This window comes from Lepidochelys olivacea (assembly GCF_965140295.1).
Source record: "Lepidochelys olivacea isolate rLepOli2 genome assembly, chromosome: 3".
NCBI classification, from domain to species: Eukaryota; Metazoa; Chordata; order Testudines; family Cheloniidae; genus Lepidochelys; species Lepidochelys olivacea.
Genome location: NC_140413.1, coordinates 25,749,751 through 25,766,387, shown reverse-complemented (window position 1 = coordinate 25,766,387; position 16,637 = coordinate 25,749,751).

Genomic DNA, 16,637 nt, shown 5'->3' with positions numbered 1-16,637 from the left:
ACACAGAGAAATTAAGTGACTTGCCCAAGATCACACTGAAGAAATGGCGGCATTCACTGAAAAGCAAAAAACTGAAAGCTGATAAAAGGAAACAGTTTTTGTACAACACATGATTTACCTGTGGAACTCCTTGCCACAAGATACTAAGGTCAAGAGCTTAAAAGGATTTTTAAGAGGCTTAAACATGTGTGGATACCAAGATACATTAGACAGGATAAATAATTTATAAAGCATATAAAAGGCCATGCTACAGAGCTTATTCCAACCACTAATTGCCAGAGATTAGGGAAAAAAAAAACTTTCCCCTATGGGCAGGTTATTACGTAATTGAGCATTAGTGATTTTTTTGTACTGTCCCCTGAAGCATATGGTATTAGATACTATCAGAGATCGGATACCGGACTAGATGGACCTGATTCAGTATGACAATTCCTGGCTTCCTAGCACCAGCAGCTAAAACAAAAGATGGTCAGACAGAACTGCATTTTGAAGTAGATGATGTGGCTTTAAAGAAAAAGAGTGACTAGAATAGGATGAATTTTTTTTTTTTCATATGCAACCTTCTTTTGGCCAAAAACTTCAGATTCAGGTTGATTGAAACAATTTAAGATTTTGGGGTCAATGTTGGCTAATTATGCTGATCAACTATACTATATGCACATATTTCATCCAGGGAATGTCAAAATGGTTCATTTCAGCATTTCCAAAATGAAGCATTTTGATTTTTCATTTCAGAATTTCCATTGATTTTAAACTATTTAAAATGTTTTTAAACCCCAAAATCAAAACAAAACCTTCTACTAAATTTTGGTTCACTGAAAATTTCAAGACTATTTTCAAATTGACCCCACATGGTTTTTCTCACAATTTTTCAGACCTGAACCTGTAACGAAATATCCAGTTATTCAGACAGTCTCTGGTAACTATGTGAGGTCTAACCCTATGAGGCAATAGTTTCTTCATGAAATATTTGTTTTGCCCATGAAATTGTATTCAGCCGGTACCACTTTGAGCTCTTCATAGATGTAATTTATACTATAAAATAGAACTAAATCTCTTTTCTTGAATTTATTTAAACCCAGAAGTAATAGATTTATGTTTTTAAGGCCATAAAGGACCATTAGACCATCTATATATTGTCATGTATATCACATGTCATAGACTTGAATTCCGTTACCCATGTAGTAAGTGTAATAACTTGTGTTTGGCTACGTCATATGTTTCAGAAAGTTATCAAGTCTTGATTTGAAGACTTCAAGACATGGAGAATCCACAGCTTTCCTTAATTGTTTTCTTCAATGGTTAATCACTCTCACTGTTGAAAATGTGTGCCTTATTTCTAATTTGATTTCTTCTAATGTATGCAACCAACTAAAGGTAGTATGGAGAAAAATAGCATTTACTGAATTACAAAATGGTATATTCTTTTAGGTATATGATAGGCGAAGTCCAGATTAGAGAGACTCCAAAAGTAAAATGTTTGAGAAACGAGTGGTGTGGAGCTTAATTAACGTTTATGAATTTGGCCTTTTGTAAAGAAAAAAGGAGGAGAAGTTGGGAGAACAGAAAACATTCTGATTGTTATAGGGAAAAATTATATTAAAACATTTTGTGCCCTGCTCTTCTTTGTAGCTGGCAGGGTAAAGGGCCTTGAAGGCATGTACATTACAATTACAGTCACTTTCAGGCTTCCTTACATTGCCACAATGATATAAAGAAGCCTTAATGTAAATGAGAATCAGGGCCTTTGATGTTTCACACTGGTACTCACAGACAACCACACCGAGGTCAATGGGGTTATGTACATGTGACAGAGAGTGGTTCCATTGGCTCTTTCTGAATTTCACAGATGCTGATTACCCTGTGATATTATATTGATGTAGATTGGCTGATACATTTTCCTTAGTGAGTCATCATCTTAGGTCTACTGGGCTGGGGACAGCCTTGCTTCATACCAGGCAAAATCATAAAGATTTTATGATAAGCTAGCAAGCTATTCCTTGGGCCAGCAAGTTTTGATGCATAACATCAGGAGTTTAAAAAAAACCAGCTTCTAAGCAACCAGGGGAGCAGCAAACAGGGGCGTTTTGTTAGGGAGTCCCTTAGGTGAAGCAGGAGAGACTATGTTATCCGTGGGTGAGTTTGTCTCTTGGTATGTTTGTTTGTTGTGTGCTTACTTGATTAAGGACTACTGTGTGGTCTCTTGTGGGGCTGGGTGCTGGGCTAGCCTGAGACTTCACTAACCAGGTGCTAGCCTGCAGTCCTTTGATCCCTACCCCCTTTAGAATCCTTCAGTAATGAAATGGGGACTAACTTAGGGAGAAGAGGGATTTCTGGGGCAAGGGAGAGGAGCAAGGTCAGGGCATGCTCGGGGAAAGGGACAGAATGGGGCAGGAAGAGATGGGGTGGGGGTGGAGACTTGGGGGAAGGGTGGGTGAAACGGTGCTGTGGGGTGTAACGATGCTGGGCAGAACACAATTGAGAGTACCAGTTCAGGACAAATTGATTAAAGCAAGGCAGTTACAGCCCCAGGCTGGTGGTTCTCCATCTTTAAGGCACACCAAACCAGCCAAACAGAGAGGGCTTCTGTCCCACCCCACTAGCTAACCACAAGTCATACAAGCAATTCCCTTAGACACTTCAGTTTCCCAGTATCACCACCAGACCACTCAGTATGGGAATGAATAGTTATGAAAACCAATACCCCAGTAAAAGAAAAAAAGGTTCTCCTGATACCAAAGGACCAAGCCCCAGACCCAGGTCAATATACAAATCAGATCTTACCCACAAATTGTGCTGTTGCCAATCCTTTAGAATCTAAAATCTAAAGGTTTATTCATAAAAAGAAAGAAATATAGATGAGAGCTAAAATTGGTTAAATTAAATCAATTACATACAGTAATGGCAAAGTTCTTGGTTCAGGCTTGTAGCAGTGATGGAATAAACTGCAGGTTCAAATCATGTCTCTGGAGTACATCCACAGCTTGGATGGGTCATTCAGTCCTTTGTTCAGAGCTTCAGTTTGTAGCAAAGTTCCTCCAGAAGTAAGAAGCAGGATTGAAGACAAAATTGAGGGGTTTCCAAGACCTTTTATATTCTGTGGAAGGATACCTCTTTGTTCTTACTGTGGAAAATCCCAGCAGCAAGATGGAGTTTGGAGTCACATGGGCAAGTCACATGTCCATGCATGCCTCAGTTTGCAGGCGGCAGCCATTGCTCACATGCTATAAATTCTAGGCATATGAAATGTAGAAAGAGACAGGCACAGGAGACCAAAGGAAATGAGAGGAGAGCAACAGAAGGAAGGAAAGGCGAGAGAGAGGAAAAAAGAGACCAAGAAACAGAATAAAAATAGGGTGGAAAGCAAGAAGGGATGAGAAGAGACACAATAAAAAGCTGAATATAAGTTCTTGTCTATTTAAATTCTAAAATTCCTCTTCGGTCTCACAACAGCACTGAAAGGCCTCAAAGGCCTAATAATCATTAGCATGACTGACTGCCTTTTAACCTGCTCTGGCTGGTCAATCTAGGCATCCTTTCTGCTCCTGATTACCATGCACATGACCCCTTTCATTGTGAGCTCTGACCTTTCATGGTTCGTTCTTTTGCATCCCTTTCTTTTTGCTCTTCCTCCTTTCTGCACTAAGGCTCCTTTTCTCCCTCTGTGTTCTGAAATATCTCTAACTTTTTGCTCTAGTTCCCCCCTCTCTCAGATACACAGAGTAACTAAAAGGCCTCCTAAAACTCTGGGATGAAGACCGTGTGTAATGTTGCACTCTATATGATTTTATAAAAATATGCTAATGAGTGTGAATATAATGTAACTGGAATATGCTTCATGCAAAAGGTCTTTTGTAAGGTATCATTACAAAGCTTATAATCTATTGAGTGTGGTCATCCTATTTGTATAAATGTATCACTCTTTTATCTGAAACTAGAAATATGAAATATAACTCTGAGGTCCTATTGTAGTTATGCAAAGTGTGGGCCATTAATGGTGATTTGGAATCTTAATGGCTCTCATTTGCAGGAGGGATAGCTCAGTGGTTTGAGCATTGGCCTGCTAAACCCAGGGTTGTGAGTTCTATCCTTGAGGGGGCCGTTTGGGATCTGGGGCAAATATTGGGGATTGGTCCTGCTTTGAGCAGGGGGTTGGACTGGATGATGATCTCCTGAGGTCCCTTCCAACCCTGATATTCTATGATTCGTTAACCAGGACAATTGACTGTAAATGGCTGTTTTAGTTGTAAGTCTTCCTGTATACACGTGGCCTGGCAAGTGGGTAATGAAGTCTTACAGTGACATGTGATCATGTCACCTGAACTGGAATCCATCTTTAACCTGGTGCTTTTTCATTGAGAAGGAGGGACAAAGGATTCCCGCCTTATTCAAAAGATATATAAGTTGGTGGAACAGAACAAATAAATCCCCTAGCTACCACCTGAGCTGGAACAAGGGCCGTACCAGGGGAAAGGATTGTGCCGAGACTAGGAAGGCATCCAGTCTGTGAAAGGAACTTATTGAAACATCTCTGAGGGTGAGATTTTATCTGTATTCAGTTTTATTACTGTACTAGGGTTAGACTTATGTGTTTTATTTTATTTTGATTGGTAATTCACTTTGTTCCATCTGTTACTACTTGGAATCACTTAAATCCTACTTTATGTATTTAATAAAATCACATTTTACTTATTAATTAACCCAGCATATGTATTAATACCTGGGGGGCAGGGGGAAACAGCTGTGCCTATCTCTCTATCCATGTTATAGAGGGCTAACAATTTATGAGTTTACCCTGTATAAGCTTTATACAGGGTAAAATGGATTCATTTGGGGTTTGGACCCCATTGGGAGTTGAGCATCTGAGTGTTAAAGACAGGAACACTTCTTAAACTGCTTTCAGTTAAGTCTGAAACTTTGGGGCATGTGGTTCAGACCCTGGGTAAGTGCTGGAGCAGACTGGCAGGTCTGGCTTAACAAGACAGGGTGCTGGAGTCCCAGGCTGGCAGGGAAAGCAGGGGCAGAAGTAGTCTTGGCACATCAGTTGGCAGCCCCAAGGGGGTTTCTGTGATCCAACCAGTCACACCGTGGTTGACATCTCTGTGTCCTCCTGCAAAATGGGGCTCTCCACCATAGGGACAGTGCTCAGATACTGTGGCGATGAGTATTATAGAAGAACCTAGAATAGAACTGACACAAATAAACTACCTGAATGCTTTGCTAGAGCCCTAGACTGGTGCCCTAACCACTTCTTCTCCTTGTACACTTCCAGAGTGATGTAAATGGGCCTCACTGTAAAAGAGAATCAGGCCTTCTGTATCACTTTTGCTATACAGATATTTTTGTGTTAATTTGTATATGTTATCCAAGCTTTGTACTTCATTTCCATCCCAATTAAAACAGTCTGAACCCAGATGGGGATGAACATTAAAATGCACAGCTACCATTTTTAAAAAAGGGGAAAAAAGAAAAGAATTGCCTTTTTAAACTCAAGAACCATAGAGAAATTGTATCCTATAATGCAAGAAAAAGACACCAAGATCACTAATAACAAGAATGCATGAAAGCTGGCACATCCGTACTATAGACCAACAAGATTTTCCCTGATGGGTGACCTACCTCAACTAACCGTCAAAGAGAATTAGTCTCAAGAGAAAGTTTTACTTATAGATTTATAAATGCTGACAATAATCCTAAATGGATATTAGGGGAACTGACTAATCTCAGCATTTTTCCTGATCTGTGTGTGCTTGGGGGAACTTTGGAGGTCCCAGCATTTGTTAGGGAGAAGCAAGCCATTGATAGCTGATAGAGAGAGATAGGTAAGAAAGCGAAAAAAGTGGGGGCTATTTATTGACACAAACTGTGGAGTAAAATGTGATTATCTAGAGGACATATTTTCTTACCTTGTTTTTTTTCTAGGTTCACCCAAACTGCACAGACAACAAACTGTGCTTAGTGCTATAATAAAACTGTTTACACTATAAATGGCTTCATTAAAGAAATGTTAATGCTGGTGGAACTAATGTAGGCCAGATTACATCTGGGATTTGTTCCAAGGCCAGGAGTTTTTTCTGGAGGTCAGCCACACGTGTAAGAACAGCTTCTTTCTGGAAAATGGTTTTTGAGTTTAGCCTTGCAGTCTCATCCTGGCATACTTGAAAAAGGAGGGAAACTGTAAACAAAGAAGCTGGAGTGTTTGTTTATAACATTCCAGTTGATGTGGGTCCAAATCCTGGAAGTCAATAAGGAGCAGCATGCAGGATTTGGCCAGTAGTCTGAAAAAGGGGCTTTGAAATATTGTATCTACTAGTGTATTAATTCCATTGGCTTTCCCAACCCAGCAGTGCCCATTTTAAATAATTCTCCATGATCAGAACTCAATAGAAATGACTGAGTCATTTAGGGGCATCTCTACAGGTGCATGAAAAAAAATGTTTACTAACAAACAGGATTTCTAAATTAGAGACACTGCCTGGAAAATACAGACTTGAGACATGACTTTTTCAGAAGCTCTACTGGAATCATTGTCATTGATCTATCAGTCAGAATAGTGCACACAGACACAGAATCATACCAAACAGAGATGGGGATTTCTTTTAGCACAGCTAGTCTATTCTCTTCCATTGCAGGAGTCTTCCCTCCAGCAAATTTCATAATGCTTTGTCCAACAGTTTTCAACATCCCAAGTGACTAATCTTCCCCCATTTCTACAATCTAATAGCTCTCACTAATCCTTCCTTTTATCTCACTACTTTTAGTTACACCGACTATTTATTATTATTATGCATATGACCAAGAAGAGTGCCCCCTCCTTCCCCATGCTAGGTGCTGTACATACATATAGTCAGAGACAGTCCCTGCCATGAAGAGACTGCAGTCTAAATAGACAACTCAAAAGGAAAGGATTAATGTCCCATTTTACAGAAGGGGACTTGAGTCACAGATAAACTACATCCAGGGTCATCCAGGGAGTCTGAAGCCTGATTCCCAGTCTCCTGAATCCCAGTCCTAGAACTTAACTTCAGGATCATTCTTATACTTTTCTATCCCCTTTTGTCATTTTAAATGTTGCCTGCTTTTTATTTACTTCAGTTATTAAGAGATTGTTACCATGTCACCCTGTTATACACTCAGGGCAAAATCCTGGCTGTATTGGCACCAATAGAAGTTTTGCCATTGCCTTCAATGGGGCCAGGATTTCAGTGCCAATTTCCACCTGAAGTAAGCTATATATTTTATATCGTTTAATTTAACCTCCACCTTCTTAATAATTTTTGTGGCCATTTTCTGAATTCAAACTTATTTGCCAGAGTCTGTTTGCAGTTAGGAACCAAGAACTGACCACACTATTCCAAGTGAGCCTTTATCAGCGCTGTGCCTCAGTGTAATGATGTGATTGCAAATTCAGCCCAAAGGTCTGCTGGCCTTTGAAGGCTGCCTTGCAAACTCATGTCTGTTTTGCTGTCCACTCTCATCCTTAAGCCATCAATATTATTGCTTCCTCGGTTTCTATTTACCTCTGAATATCTGTGCTTTGGACTATTTTCCCCAGTTTTACAAACTGACAATGTAGTATTTTCAGCATATATTTTTAACCTTTGAATTGTTTTGTGTTATTTTTCTGGCCTGGTTACTATTCTCAGAAATACAGTATTGTATTGCCACAGATACCTATATTAAGGATGGTTCTAAAGTGGAAATAAAATCATATCAGTAAAACCCTAAGTCCACTCTGATTTCCAGTGCCTGGGACAGCAGTAGTACGATCAATTACTCTGCTACTCTGTATTACCAGAAGCATGGAACTGAAATACATTCCTGCTAATAGTTTTCATAGCCTGACTTAACAGTGACAGCAGGAGGGTAAATGGATATAGTGACACTGGCAGGGCACCAGAGAAAATTTGGCTCAGTTTTAATGGAACTCACTAAGTTCTTGAAGTGACTGCATATGAAAGCAATTCTTGACCCCAGTAGTTGAATGAGGTTTTTAACAAAAGTGTGCACTGAAAGGTTTATTGCATGTATTTTCTTGAAGAGGAATTAATAATTGGCCTTCTGAATATTCAGCCACTTCCCTTTTAGGGCATTATCCTGACCTCTTTGTGGTGAACTTTAAAGCTCTCATTGACTTCAGTAGTCCAGGGCCAAAGCATAATATGACCGATTCATTTTATTCACAAGCAATGAACATTTACTCTAAGTGTTTGGTCTTGTTCTTAATTATGACACTTTCCCTTCCTCCCCCTCCCCCAAAAAACTATTTTTGCCTTGATGCTAATCTGATACGTCTCTGATAGCTAACAGTTATGCACATTCAGGTCCTGTGGCCAAATGATAACTAATGAGAAAACAACTTCCTTGCTCCTGTGAAGTTCACTTCAGATGTCATGTTGCTAAGTGACATAAAAATCATCTTCATTATGGTGAAATGCATCCATAGTGCACAGGATTAGAGCAAGGCCTTCAACATCACTTGAACCTCACGTGATATGTGGAAGTACCAAGGTAAGATCAGCCATGTAGGAGTGTCTGCACACAGACTGCACAACAGAAAGAATTTCTGTGCTACGTAGCCCTATACAGGGCAGTGCAGAAGACCACAAACTCAGTGAGCCAGGGCTGAGGCCAACACACGTATGCAGATACAATAGCTCCAGCATCCGATGTATCTGTCATAGAAGGTCTGTGGCTGCTATGTGTTGTGTGGCAGTCACTCACTCTGGTCCTGGATCACTTGAGCATGGAGTGGATTTCACCCTATATATATATAAAGCAGTGTCACAGGCCATAAGGGAAATATTTCAGAGGATGATTGCATGCAGTGGAAGACAGACTAGGAATCATTTGCAATTCTTTCTCTTACAATACTACGTACATATGTTTTCCCTCCTTTCTCCTAATATTTATGATGTATCCTAAAATGTGATCAGAAAACAAGCAGCAGCTGTGTGCATCAATACCTCTGGAGTTCTCTATCTCCAGAGATACAGCAAGGCCACAGTCCCTTTAAGAAAGGAATGCATTTGAGGAGGTTTTCTGCTGATTACAAAGGGTGAGTGGTGGGGATGAGAGAACATTAGAAATGATTGCAGGAAACAGATATCATTATCTCTCCCAGCTCCTTACAACAACAGTTACCTGGGGCATACCAGACATTTTACTTCATGTAGCAGCTAATTAGTGAAGAGCATTGGTAAAAATCCATGATGCTGACATCAGCTGCAGTTTATACGGCCCCGTCTTGTATTCTTTCCACTAGAAGCTCTCTCCCATATATGGCTGCTAATTCACCGTTGTATTATTTCATAGGGTTTGACCTTGCAATGTGTTACGTAGGCACAATACACTGAAGCAAAGCCAGTGGATTTAAACCAAGGTGGAAGAGAAATATGTTCAGAGGTTTGAATGTTCAAAGGAAATAATTTCTTCTATTCAGAAAAAAATCATACCCCTGCCTCTGATGCCATGAAAGCATAACTGGCAGTCAAACTTGTGCTGTACTGAGAGACACAGGCAGAATTTAGGAGGAATGCACAGGAGATGCCCATTCCCTGCATGAGGCAGAACTGTTCATGGGTGAGCACACAGGGCACAAAAGTAGCAGAGCTAGAACAAAATGATTGTTGACTCTGAAACCTAAAGATGGCAATGCACTTAATACGTTTAACTGATTAAATTGCTAACCGTTTTAGCAGAAAGAATGGTTGACTTCAAAACCGCAAATTTTCACCATTGTCTTTCCAGGTACAAAAATATAGCCACCTATATGAACTTGGAGGGAGGAGCACAGGTTATAGAAGGGATGTATTTGTAGCATGTAGCCAGTCTGTGTGCAATGGCTAGAATGCTAGGTGCAGTTATAGCACACACACACACACACACACATATATATATATCTTTTAATAAAGAGCCAGTTTAGTTTTAGAAACATGGAGTCGTATTAGGTTATCTCCCAGAATGCACTCCATGAAACACAGTATTCCCATATGTTCCCTACCTCTCTGTCAAAACTTTCAGCTTCCCTCCTGATAATGTCTATAATATAGGTAAGAATTTTCAATACAACATTCTCCCATACAGAAGCAGCGAGGTCTAGTAGATACAGCACTGGACTGGGCTCTATTTCCAGCTCTGCTACTGATCTGTTGTAGGCAAGACACTTCAGTCTCTGTGCTTCTGTTACCCCTCCCATCCTTTGTCTGTCTTGTCTAATTAGATTGTAAGCCTTTTCAGGCAGGGGTGTCTCTTATTGTGAGTTTGTGCAATGCCTAGCACAGGGTAGTCCTGTCTTCAGCTGGGGCCCGGTAACACAATTATAATAATATAGAAAACTGAAAAAGTTTGGATGGCATAAAGCAAACTGTATTTAATATGAAAACAAATGGAGGCTACTGTTCTGACTGTGCAGTCATCTTTATAGTTCATTAAATAAAAACCTTGCATTTAAAAATGTATCCAAAGTCATCGTGAATTTTAACTACAGACAGAGAGCGGCAAAATCTAGCATCTTTGTGGTCCAGGTTACCTCAAAGTACATAATAGTGCTTTGCCCTTGTGAGCATAATTTTCAGGCAACATCATTTGTGTATAATTCTGAATCTTTGTTTTTCAGACATTTTTAAATAACAATAAGAAAACCCACACTACTTTAAACCACTTAAAACTGAGGGTGGAGGGGACAATGTAAAAAAGGCATCAAAGGCAAGATTACTGCCTATTCATTTCTGCAGAAATAAAGATGTTTCAGCCCAACTCTAATTACAGTTTTGTGGTGCTTTGTCGAGCCCTGCTAAGTTTCACCCGTAAACAGCTCTTTCTTGTTCCTTTACATTCTGTCACCATGGCAACTAGTATTTTAGAGTCTGACTCTAAGAGATGCCGAGCACCTGCATCTGTCATTGGTTTCTATGGGAGATGCAGGTGCTAGGCACTCTTCAGGATCAGGCCCATCACTGGCATCCATCAGAAGTGTTCAGAGGGTAGAAGGAACTCACTTATTTAGAAGGAATTGTGACAACAGGCATTGAGTACATAAGGACCCTGTTTTGCCCTCAGATATGCATTCACAACACCTGCTCATGGGTGTAACTCAGGGCAGGATTCAGCACATGGCTCTTTCTTCGATCTTTTAATCAAATGCAGGCAGAAACAGAGCCAGTGTCACTAACAAAATATTAATTCACTGCCAGTTCCTTCAGTTCATTCTCACTGTAAAGAAACATTGCTGGAAGGGGCGAGGGGAGGAGGGGGTCAAACCTAGGTGATAAGTAGCTAAGCACATTTCATCTTAATTCTTGAATCATGCCCAAGGGATTTCCCTTTGTCTCTGTTGCTTACATTGACCTCAACCTGTTGATCTGAGTTTAAAGGAATCATCCAATTTAGTGCTGTGTAGCTGTTTTGCCTTGTAGCCCTGTTTCCTTTGAATTTGTCTTGCTGTCACATTATAAAGGGAGTAGTTTGTGTGTCAGCAGTTAAGCAGATAGTTTCAATTTAAGCAGGTGTGAACATACCAGTTGTTTTCCTTATCTGATGTGGCCTGAACATGTTTTACCTCAGCAGATAGCTACTCCTATACCCTGTGGTAAATTGCCAGCTGTGTGCTGCTGATCACACAAGTCTGCCTTTGGGGTCTACATACCTCTGGCTAGTGTATTTGTGCATACTGTGTATTATGTAGTCCACAATATGCACAAATTCAGTTCTCAGATTCAGTAGGGGTAGTTGGACTAACTCTTCTGGTGTCAGTGTTTTCACTTTGGTTTCCCTGCTTTAGGGCTTTGTCTGCCCACAAAGTTGATCTATATTTATGCCCTTGCAGCAGTGAGTAGATTTTTGGAGAATTAGACTCAAGACCACAGAGCAGAATTCTTTAGATTACAATGCACAAGAGGACAATATTGATTTTAAACGGATCATAGCTGACACTCAGAGCAAACATATATGAGATGGGGGTGGGAGGACTTGCCCCTTCTTCTGTGTTGTCCATATAGAAGGTGCTGTATCTCCCCATAAACACATTCACTCCTGTTGCATTGTTTACTACAAGTTTGTGCAGTCTTGTTTTCATGATATTGTTTGTTACCCACTGCATTGAAATCCAAATATTGTCAAAGTCAGCTCGCTGAGCACTTGAGCAATGCCAGCCTCTCACTGTCATCCTTCAAGTGTGCGCAGTTTGCTCAAAAAATTAACTCCCCAAATTTCTCTTCAGTCTTATAAAAACCCTCTCTAAACTCTGTTTGAAACGGTCTGAAACTGGAGGCTTTGGAAATGAGATAGAATAAAGTCAGGAGAAGGAAATGCCAGAGCCAATATCCAGGAAAGAAGGGAACTGGTAGCAAGTTGAAACATAGGGCCAGATTCTGCTCTCCAGTATACCCGTGCAAATCCAGAAGAATCTCTTTGATTTCAATAAGAAAAGGAGTACTTGTGGCACCTTAGAGACTAACCAATTTATTTGAGCATGAGCTTTCGTGAGCTACAGCTCACTTCATCGGATGCATACCGTGGAAACTGCAATAGACATTATATACACACAGAGACCATGGAACAATACCCCCTCCCACCCCACTGTCCTGCTGATAACAGCTTATCTAAAGTGATCATCAAGTTGCGCCATTTCCAGCACAAATCCAGGTTTTCTCACCCTCCGCCCCCCCCGCCCCCACACACACACAAACTCACTCTCCTGCTGGTAATAGCCCATCCAAAGTGACCACTCTCTTCACAATGTGTATGATAATCAAGGTGGGCCATTTCCTGCACAAATCCAGGTTCTCCCACCTTGTTTATCATACACATTGTGAAGAGAGTGGTCACTTTTGATGGGCTATTACCAGCAGGAGAGTGAGTTTGTGTGTGGGGGGGCGGAGGGTGAGAAAACCTGGATTTGTGCTGGAAATGGCGCAACTTGATGATCACTTTAGATAAGCTATTATCAGCAGGACAGTGGGGTGGGAGGAGGTATTGTTTCATGGTCTCTGTGTGTATATAATGTCGGCTGCAGTTTCCACGGTATGCATCCGATGAAGTGAGCTGTAGCTCACGAAAGCTCATGCTCAAATAGATTGGTTAGTCTCTAAGGTGCCACAAGTACTCCTTTTCTTTTTGCGGATACAGACTAACACGGCTGTTACTCTGAAACCTTTGATTTCAATGGGATTGCTTCCAATTTGCGCAGGAATAGCGGAGTAAAGAATCTGATCAAGTGTTTCTAGATGGTGGATGCACTGTAACATTTCCAAATTTCCAAACCACAGACTTTGAATCCGGTTTCTGATCTGAATTCTCCCAACGTTCAGGGATATTTTGAGTCAGGTCTCTTTTGATTAAAATATGTGAAAATTTGCAATGTGAATTTCAACCCAGAGTGAACAGTAATTCTGAGTGATGCGCTGCCATTTTTGTAACAAGCAATAAATGGAAACATTTTAGGGGATTTCCCCCAAAAATGTTCCCATCTATCAGGATCATTCCCCTGTATCAAGGATGCATAGAGTCCAACTCCAGAAGGGACCAATGTGATTATTTAGTTTGGCCTAGTATAATGGAGGACATGGAGGTTCCCCAAAATAATCCCTTTTGAACTAGAGAATTAAAAAAAATTGTGTCTTGATTTAAAAATTGCTAGTGATGGAAAATCCATCATGACCCCTGATAAATGGTTCCACTGGTAAATCACCCTCAATGTTAAAAAATTATACCTTATTTCCAGTTTGAATTTGTCTAGTTTTCATCTCCCAGCCATTGAATCTTATACCTTTTTTCTGCTAGACTGGTGAGCCCATTATCGAATATTTGCTTCCCATATGCGTATTTTTAGACTGTGATCAAGACACCCCTATCCTATTCTTTGTGAAGCTAAATAGTCTGAGATCCTTGAGTCTTCATTATAAGGCATGTTTTCCAATGTTTTAATCATTCGGGTAGCTTTTCTCTGAACCTTCTCCAATTTATCAACATCTTCCTTGAATTGTGGCTATCAGAACTGGACATAGTATTCCAGCAACCATCACACCAGTGCCAAATACTCTCTACTGCTACTCAAGACTCCCCTGTTTATGTACCAGGGATCACATTAGCTCTTTTGGCCACAGCATCACACTAGGAGTTCACGCGCAGCTGATTATCCACGATGACCTCCCAAGTCTTGTTTCAGTGTCGCTACTTCCCAGAATAGAGTCCCTCATCTTGTAACTATGGCCTACATTTTTTGTTGTTAGAAGTATAACTTTACATTTAGCTGTATTAACGCATATATTGTTGGCTTGTGTTCAGTTTACCAAGCAATCCAGATCACTCTGTATCAATGATCTATCCTCATCATTCTTTACCATTCCTGCAATTTTTGTGTCATCTGCAAACTTTATCAGTGATGGTTTTACATTTTCTTCCAAGCCATCGATAAATACATTAAATTGAGTAGGGCCAAGAAACGATCCTTGGAATTTTAATATATAGCTGTATGTTGTGATAGGAACAGTGTTGGGATAATGGTCTTAAATGTCTTTGTTGTTGCAATAGTCAAGGAATAACAGTAACTATGAGAAAAAAATGAAGAAATCTTAAAACTGAACTAAATCACACAGGGACAAATACTGTCACTGTACAACAGATAATGAATCGCCCCAGAGTCAGAGTAACCCCTTCAAAACATTGTAAATGGGCCACTCAGCAGGCTACCTATGACAGGAGTTGAGGTGTGTAATCTTGGGTGTGGCTGCATCATCCACGTGTTCATGTGTAAGCACTCCCTGATGATTGCCAATATCCCCTATTCACAGTGCCCACATAGATTATTCCTGTCCTTAGCAGGAGATGTTTATAAGGCAGTGGGTAGTCAGAATATGGTACCACATGTGTAGAAGATCTAGAAGAAGCATTATTTGGCTGATTCGCAGCCTATTGAAATCAATGGAAAGGCTCCGTCAAGGCTGATTCCCCACTCTGGTACTTTGAATGCAGAAGGTGGGGGCCTGCAAGGATTCTAAAAATTAATACTGGCCACTTCAGGTTTGTATTAAACTCCCAAGGTTACAGCTTTTCTCTGACATTGGACAGGTAGATGCTGCCACCACCCAAGTGCAAAAACCCCTTTGAGAATCCAGGAAGGTGCACTTGGGAATTCCTTCCTGTGGGGTACTCTCAAGCCCTTTCACCCACATTTCGGGGAAGAGCTATGAAAGAAAACAAAGGAAATCAGCTGTTGCCATCAGCTAATTAAACAACATATGCACAAACCTCTTAGGGACACAAAAATCCAATCCTGTTCTTAAAAAAAGTAAATTTTATTAAAAAGAAAAAGAAAGAAAATACATCTGGAATTTAGGCTTTTTGCTTGATTAAAAAAAAAACAGTTACAAGGATTAAGCACCAAGATAGCTCTCTCGAGGTCCAGCTTAAAGGTTACAAGCAAAACAAAAGCACCTGGGGTTAGCACAGAGGAGTCCACAAGCCATAAAGAAATAAAAGAGATAAACCTAATTGTATCGTCCTAGACATTTCCTGATCTACTTACATATCTGGGGTTTCAAATGAGTAGTTTCTCTGGATGATCTGTTGATTTTCATACCTGGCCCAAAGCTTTTTACAGCATTGCTACAATGCTCTCCATGAGAACAACACAGACAGACAAAGGGGAAGTTTTTTCCCAATTTTAAAAAGTTCTAGCCTTCCCATTGGGTCTTTTGGTCAGATGCCTACTCCCTTCCTTTTACCTATGGACTTTTTAACCCTTTACAGGAAAAGCAAGTAGAGAACAGCTACTAATAGGGATTTTATAGCTAACTGGCTGTCTGGGTGTCCATGAAGGGGAGCTATCCTTCCCCCCACCCCCTGCCCCTTTCATTTATCACAGATTCCCATGGACTTCAAAGGACTTTGGATCAAGACCTATGCCTATTTCCAGATGTCTGTCAGAATTTGCCTATAAAACCTTGTAAATTCCTTTACCAGGCTTTGTTCTAGATGTTAATATACATGGTAGAAGGACAATATTACCATCTTTCACAGGAATGATTTTAGGATTTATTGGTACTTTTGTCGTTTAAAACATGAATGATCCAATTTTTCAAGAATACGCCGCCCACTTTCTCTTGCAAATTCTTGGTGTCCAATTCTTAGTACATATTATTTTAACTTCTTTTATTATTTTAAAACTGCTTTGTAGAATAAATAAACATAACCAGTCCCTGCCTGGGAGAATATGGAGAGAGAAGTGAGCTAATACTTCATACGGGATCAGTGAAGAAAGAAAGGGGTTACAATCATACAATTACACACATGGGCCAGGTCCCAGAATGGGCAACCCCCTTTGCCTACACTGAGCTCATTGCAGTATCAGATCTTTAGATATGTGCACATTTTGGTGTCTCAATTAAGTTTGGTAATTGTTATTAATTATAATTAAAGCTGAGTGTCTGTCACGGAGATCACAGAAGTCACAGATTCTATGACATTCCGTGACCTCTGTGACTTGTGCACCACTTGGTGCCCTGGGTCACACGCTGCCACCCACTTCCCCGCTAGCACCAGCAGGGGACTTGCCCCCCCCACACCCATGGTGCCCCCAGACAGCCCCCCAGAGCACCCACGGCCCCTTGGTCCAAGTTTTAGTGAAGGTTATATCG